The sequence below is a fragment of the Hibiscus syriacus genome, unplaced genomic scaffold, assembly GCF_006381635.1.
Source record: "Hibiscus syriacus cultivar Baekdansim isolate YM2019G1 unplaced genomic scaffold, ASM638163v2 tig00113123_pilon, whole genome shotgun sequence".
NCBI classification, from domain to species: Eukaryota; Viridiplantae; Streptophyta; class Magnoliopsida; order Malvales; family Malvaceae; genus Hibiscus; species Hibiscus syriacus.
Window position 1 is genome coordinate 899,447 of NW_024063443.1, and position 8,223 is coordinate 907,669.

Below are 8,223 nucleotides of genomic sequence, written 5' to 3' on the forward strand. Positions count from 1 at the left end.
TAGGCTTGTTATCCCACCAATGTGGGATATATAGTTTTTTCATTTTTCTTACACAACACAATTCACATGTACCCAAATTTGAGTATTAATTTCTAATTCATCACTCAATCATTGAAAACATATGAGATATCGTTGTAAAGACCTCATGGAGTAAAATATGAATCAGTAATTTCATTATTCGAATATCCACCTTTACCGTTGGAAAATATGCCTCAAAATTTCTAGTTTATCACAAATTTTCCAACAAAATCTTATCTCTCTTCTTGAACTCAACTCTTCCTTATGCAGAATCCCAACCAAAGACCTTTACGTCACCACTAAAGTCCATACATATAGTTACACCAAATCAAATCCATACATCCTAGTATATGTTAAAGCAATGCAATTTTAAGATTTTAACATATTTTATATTACAACAAACCGTGGAGCCTTGGATGACTTTTTCATTCGGTTTCCTTGCGTGTAGTTTTAGTCTTTTAGAGAGTGTTTGGTTCAGGTAATATGTGATTACCGGGGGAATGGAATGTCATTCCCCCGTTTAGTTGGCTAGTAATTTTATTCTCCGGTAATCTTTTATTCCCAACAGTGATATTTTTGGGGTATATTACTGGGAATGTGATTACCCTTCCCTTAGGTATTGTTGGATTACCGGCATTTTGGACTAAAATGCCCTTAATTTTTTTTCCAAAAATACCATTCTTCTGTCGTTAAATAATAAAAATTCTACGAAGGTTAAATTATAGATTTATCCTTAAACTATTTTAGATTTACAAAAAAAAAATCTATAATTAGAATTTTATATGAAGTTTAGGGGTTAAAATAAAATTTTACCCTTTCATTAAACTTATTTATCTTTTCAGTTTTGTAAAAAAATTATATAAATTTTATTAATTTAAAATTTTTAAAGAAATATATAAATTAATTATAGTAATATTATAGTATAATTCAACTTATTAAAAAAATAAATATATAATAAGGACAATTTGATAAAATATATATTCCAATAATCTTTTATTCATTTAACCAAACATTGTAATCTTACATTCCTGCTAAACGAACCAAACACAAAATACAATATTCTCAGTAATCTTATTCTCGCCGGTAATCCTATTCTCACTGGTAATCTTACATTCCGTTAACCAAATGCACCCTTAGAACAGTAATAATCACGCTCCCACTTATAACAATATTAATCAAATCAGGATTTTAATTCCAAGTGTATATATATATATTAAATGGAATAATTTCTTTTGTTTACCAAAGTTTATATACAACTAAGTTTTATACAAATATTATAAAATTTCTAAATTAAAAAAAAAAGTGAAAAGCCAAACGATCAAACTACACCTATCAAATTAAACGAGATAAATTCATTTAAATCAAATTGATTAAATTAAATTTCCGAAATAAAATCATAATTAACATATCAAAGTCAAACTATAAACTAAACAACAGGTCCATCGATGCTCTTAAACTGGTCCGACCAAGCACCCTGGATTACGGCTGATCTTACTGCCGGCCAAATTTAACAAGCGTTTTCACATGACTCAAATGTGCGTATAAAATCAATAATTTGGTACGAAAATGTCACAATTAACCCGGTTGACTATCTTGTTTTCTCTTCCTATTTATGCGGGTGGAATAAACAATTCTTTTAGGTGACGTTTGGTTCGTTGAAATGTTTCTGAGATAATTGGAATCTGTGAAGGAATTAGAATCTGTCAGGAATTGGAATTGGAATCTGTGAAGGAATTGAAATTTGTCAGGAATTGGAATCTGAATCTGAAACATGTTTGGTTGGCATGAAATTGAATGGGAATTCAATTACATATTCTGTTTGGTTCGTAGACATGTCAGATGAATTTAATTTCAACAATATAAAATGACAGAATTGTCTTTCTTGTTTTTTTTTTTTTTGCTTAATTTTAGTTTGTTTTATAACTTACATGTAGCAATATATTATAAAAATTTAAAAAATATTAAATTTTCATTTTATTGATTGATTATTCATTTCAATAAATTATAAAAATCATGCTAATAAACATTATAAGTTAAAATCATCCCAATCAAAATATGTTAATAAGTTACCAAAAGATGGAATAATATTTCAATACATCTCAATCGAAGTATGTCAATTAGTTACCAAAAATATACCAAAATGACTTACGGTCTGATTTTCCGTAAGTCATTTTTCGAACTTTTCACTTCAAATAATAAATACTCAAAATAATTTTATTTTATAAATTTAATATTAATAAAATATTTTTAATATCATTTTAATCAAAATATTAATTATTAAAATATTTAAAATATATTTATTAATATTTCTAATACTATAATATAACACTATTACTTTAATAAATAATTAATATAATTTTATAATATTTTTATTTCAATAAATTATACAATATTAATATTTTTATTAATGAGGGTAGTATGGTCAAATTTTACATTCCCTCCTCAAAAGGATTTTAATTCTCTCATGTTATGGATGGAATTTACTTTCCCCCTTTGATGGAAAGTTGAAGTCATTTAGGACTCCAATTCCCTTTGAAAACTTGAACCAAACATGGGAAAGTCATAGAATTGGATTCAAATTCCCCCTAATTCCAAGAGGTTCCTGCGAACCAAACGACACCTTAGTGTGGGTCGGCTCATGTGATCTAAAATCATGATTTTAGTATTATTAATTATTTACAATACAATTAGATTCATAAGTAGTAATAATAATAATAACCATTAATTATAGTTGTCTTTAACTATTTAATTGTCACATTGGACAATCGACGCAACCCCTGATTCTCAAAATCTGTTCATTTATTTTCTTAAAACATATTGAGTGGTATGATAGATAAAACATAAATAATGTATAAAATCATTTTACAAATTGGAGCTCAATGATACATAATTTAGAATCAAATAATAAAACTATGAGTTTAATAAATTGAATACATAAGTAAGGAACTATGAATATATATGCCCACTAAGCTATGGTACGTTACCTTGAAGAAGATGTTGGAAGTCATACAGCGATGTTACTCCTCGAACTACTCATGCTACTAACCTGTCAACGGAAAATATCCAAAGGCTGAGCTTACAAAGTCCAATAGTATAATCGCTAATCTAAAGCAGCACAAGAATTCATAAACCCAAGAATGCTAAGGATCTGGTGTTAAGTAGTAAGTACATGCATGATCTAGTCAAGTGCTACCTACTTAAGGCTTAGGTGTCATATTTTTGAAGTATGGGTCTCTAACCTTAATGTTTGTATTTGTTATACATTATTCTGTTGTGCATTACCTGAATGTGATATTGAATATATTTCATTGTCAGAATGCAGTACTGACTCTGGTATGCATTATTTGAAAGCAATATTGGTTCTACTATGCATATACTGATACATGATATAATATAACAAACAATAATTTGTGGTTGGCATCATGGTGCGAATGAGGAATTTTGTATCTCGGAGCTCACGCACCCTTCTACCACTGCCGAAGTACCATCGGGTACTCTAGGATGAGATTTGAAATTCTACATCGGAAACGTACACCCACCGACTTACTCTGTCGAGTCTTGGGGCATCTGGCGCCTAGTCGGCAATGAAGTGTCGTAGCACTGACTTGAATCCACTGACTGCAAACAAGACAATTGCCCTATTACTAGAGTAACTCGGGTGTCCTGGTTGTTTCCCAAGTTTCACACAAAGACTATTTTTATGACATTCCCAACTTTTAATGTTTTAATTGTTACTATTACTAATTTTGTTTTTGATCTTGTTTCTGTTACTGAGTTATTATTGATTATCTATATTGAGATTGTTATACACTAATAGAGGATATTTTATTCATTCTCTGACTCTAGAGAAGTCTCTACGCGATTCGAGACTTCAAGACGATTACTGCTTTTACTGCTACTAGGTAAGGTTCTAATTGACCCGGTATCTAACTCGGGCTCATTTTTGGGTAGCGATGCTCTAATTGCTAATCATACGCTTCCTCTTAATTCACCCTCGAATTAAAGGAATATTTGAGCATCCAACATTCTTGGTCACTATTGCGGTATACGACACTATTGTCTTACAGGTTAATTACCTATTTGTACCTCTCGTCGGTACAGCCTGCGCACTAGTCCTTCAACCATATATGTCTAATACGTGATCATTGAAGATTCTTGGACGTGTTATACTTACTATGGTTACTCTGGCTGTAATCTAGTCTCACGAGTGTCTCTAGGCCCCTATAGTCATTTACGTCCCTCACGAACTAAGTCTTATCCTTACGGATCACCCCAAGATCGTAAGAACCTTAATCGGTTCGAATATAATCATTTTGAGTGCGTAGTATCGATACTCTAGGGTAAGTTTTGATACTCCTGGAAACTATCGATACTAAAATGGATTCTGATGCAGAAAGTATCGATACTCTTGGAAAGTATCAATACTCTGAGGTAAAGTATCGATACTCTTGGCCTGCAATCCCTAAATTTTGCCCTAATTCCTCCAATATCGATACGCTTGCCCAGAAATGGATATTTTAGGCTCGAAAAACACTTGAAATTCACCTTAAATAACTTTGTTTGAGTTCTAAATTGATTCTAAATTTTAGTAAGTTATTTAGGGTCCTTAGGTGTCTTAAAATATATTTTTAACACCTAAAATGTGATTTAACTAAGAAATCTATTATGAACCCTAAAATGCTCAACTACTTAAATCTTAACAAAAACTTATAATTTATGGAATCTAAATACTCCAAAGGATTAAAAATACACTACCTTGATGATTGAATCCCGAAATTGATCTCCTTAAGCTAGAAATCATCCCCCACCAAGACTTTGATGATAAAACCCTCAACTTTCTCTTGCAAACAAAGAACCCATGGCTTGAATGGTTAAATCCATGTTGCTTGAGGGATTAAGAACGAAAATAAAACTTGAAATGGGCTCAAGAGCTTACCTTTGCTAATAAACTTGGAGAGGAGGGAAGAAGAGTGTTAAGTTAATCGATTGACGGAATCGGCCAAGAGGGGGGTGAATTGGCAATTAAAATTTTGTGGAAGCATTTATAGAAATTGAAAGTAATTCCACAGCGATTTAGAGTGGTTCGACTTTATCAACCCAAGTCTACGTCCACTACCTTAGCTATCCACACTAAGGATTTTCCAACAAATTCACTAATTTGTTCTTTCTTTTGAGGCCAAAGAGATAACCTTACAACTCCCTCAAGAATATACCCCAATTCTTGAGAGCACTCTTTTCTCAAAGAGAATATTACAAATTTGGAAACTCACAAGAAAAACCTCACAAGGAAAATATGTTTGCACAATTCTAGAACAAATAAAGAACACTCAAGAATAAATAAAATTGAGTACAATAAGTGTTCTTGAAAGCAAAATGAATATTGAATGAAAAATAGGCTTGAAATTTTCAAACTTGAGGTTTGATGCTTTCTCTTTGATTCTCTCTTGATTCTAGTTGCTTGATGTTTCTTGTTGTTTATCAGTGGCTTCTAAGCTTGTTTAAATACACCTTGAATCACTTCTGAACGTTGGGGATGATTAGTGGAGTCAATAGAGCCGTTTAAGTGTGAAAACAATTAATCAAAGCAGTTGGGAGTCAGTGCATCGATGCATACCCATGGTGCATCGGTGCATCAGTGTAAAATTCAAATATTTTGACGGTTGGACCCTTAGTGCATCGGTGCACTAAGAGTGCATCGATGCATCAAGTGCATTCGATGTTTCAAAATAGCTAGAGTGCATCGATGCATGACTGGTGCATCGATGCATCAAATGCATTCGATGTTTTCATAACATCCTCAGTGCATCGGTGCATGGTATGTGCATCAATACATGAAACGCATTCGATGTTCAATTTAATTCATGGTGCATCGATGCATGGATTGGTGCATCGGTGCATCACTCTGAAAAATTGATTTTAGGCTTGATTTTGGTTCAAAATACTTTGTGAAAATTGTTTCAAAAATATATTAAGTATAAAACAATTTTAACATTTAGTAAGGTTTGAAATTGGTCTTAAAAGACTTGGAGTAATAATTTGATATTCGAGTAATTAAATCGAATATACTTTTAGAAAATCATTTGTAAAATCTTAAAATTCATTTAACTTAATTTGTTATATCGAATCATCAAAATGTTTTCAACAATCTCCCCTTTTTTGATATAACAAAACTCTTGAGTAATTTTAAGATTTTCTTTGAAAATAAGTTTTGAAATCAATTTTGAAAATTACTCCAAATTACTCCCCCTTACTATAACACTCTCCCCTTTAAAACTTTTACACTTAACATTTTCTCCCTTTTTGTTAAATCAAAAGACTTAAAATCGATTTAAACAAGGTTTTGAAAGACATAGCCAATTGATTAAATATCTATATATATATAGCTTAAGCTGCTAATATCACAATCAAAAGAGAGATTAGACATTAGTTTCATAATCAATATTCATAATAAAATGTGAAATGGTAAATTGGTCATATTTCAACTAAAAAGTAAATGATGCATATATTGTAACAAACCAAAATACATATGAAATAAAATTTCAAATATCCATCAAACAGTCATCCAACAATCAAAGAAAGACAATCCAAAATGTTTTAACAATTTAAATTCAAGTTCAACCCAAAAACAATCAAAGCAAGATAAGTCTATTCATCCATTGAAGGATCGAGATGAGGAGGAGTGTAACAAGCTCTCTTCTCAAGCAAGAGTGCATCCAAACGATCATTCATATCTTGTTGTCGAGCTCCCAAGGTAGAGAGCTGGGACTCAATGAATGTGAAGCGCGAATCCATGGACGCATACCGTAAATCAAATGTCTCCAAAAACGAACGAAAATATGGAGGTATTTGATCTTCTTGTGGTGCTGGTTCCGGTGCAGGCTTGTTATCAGGTACGTGATCATCGATTTCTTGTATAAGTTGTTGAAATTCAGGATCATCGTCATCAGCCGGAGCCGGAGGAGGAGGAGCACGAGAGGAGCTAGGAGCAGTTCATGAGGAACTAATTCCCGGAGTTTGCTTGCCGGGTCTAAAAACCCATTGATCGGTTACCTCATCTTGTTTCCAATCCTCTTTCTTCAAGGATGTGAGATTGATTTGATTTTGGAGTGAGATAGGATTGTCGAGAGAGACTTCTAGACCAAGTTTGATAAAGAGGTTACTAAGAAGACATCCATAAATCAATGTTTCAACATGTTTTGAAGGAACAATGTTTACGGTGTCCACTAGTTGACTGAATATAATGTGGGGCAGATTTATTTTGATTTTATTTTTAATACAATACATCCACCATAAATCCCTAGCACAAAGTGTGGAGTACCTACCTCCGGATGGTCTAAACCACCAAGAGATCATCAAATGGAGAAAACGATCGTAGAGTACTAACACTGGAGTTTGGAACATAGGGATATTCCACATTTTCATTCTCATTATATACACCACTATCATCTAACCCAAATCGGAAAGCTATAGTCTCGGGGTCAATATTAATATATTGGCCTAAAAGATAGGATCTAATGGCTATAGTTCCACATTGAGTTTCATTTTGAATACACACTGCATTGGAATAGAAAATGCGGACCAATTGTTGATAGACGATAGGTTTAAGCTGAAACAATTTATCAAACTTCCAAGCTTTAAGAGTCGGAAGGTATTCGAAGTCAATGTCAACCATGGTTTGAAGCGAAGGAATACGCTCTTCGCGAATTCTATAAGTTTGGAAAGAATTTATGTACCTAGGATACAATTCGTCTCTACGAAGCTCAGGCATGTTAAAATAAGATCCTAATAGAGATGAAGGTAGAGAGGAGGAATAGGATTAGGAGGTTGGTTTGAACGAGAACGACTCGATGAAGTTCTAGGGCGTTTAGGATTTGACATTGTTTAAAGGAAATCGGAATAAGGAATATCACCTGCAATTTGAAACACATGTATGTACAATCAATCCCAAAACTCAAATGAGTCCTCAATAATTCAAGGTTCTCTAAACCATATCCTAATGGGCATATTTTGAAAAACTATTTGAAAACAATATTTGATTATAATATAGTTTTTATGACAAAAAAATATTTCTGATTTTCAATTTTCGATTTTTTTTAATTTCGAAATTCAAATCAATTTTGAAAATTTGTGTGTTTTTGATGAAATTGGTTGTTAAAACTTGTTTAGAATCAATAATCAATTAATACCCGATATAATGTACATTCT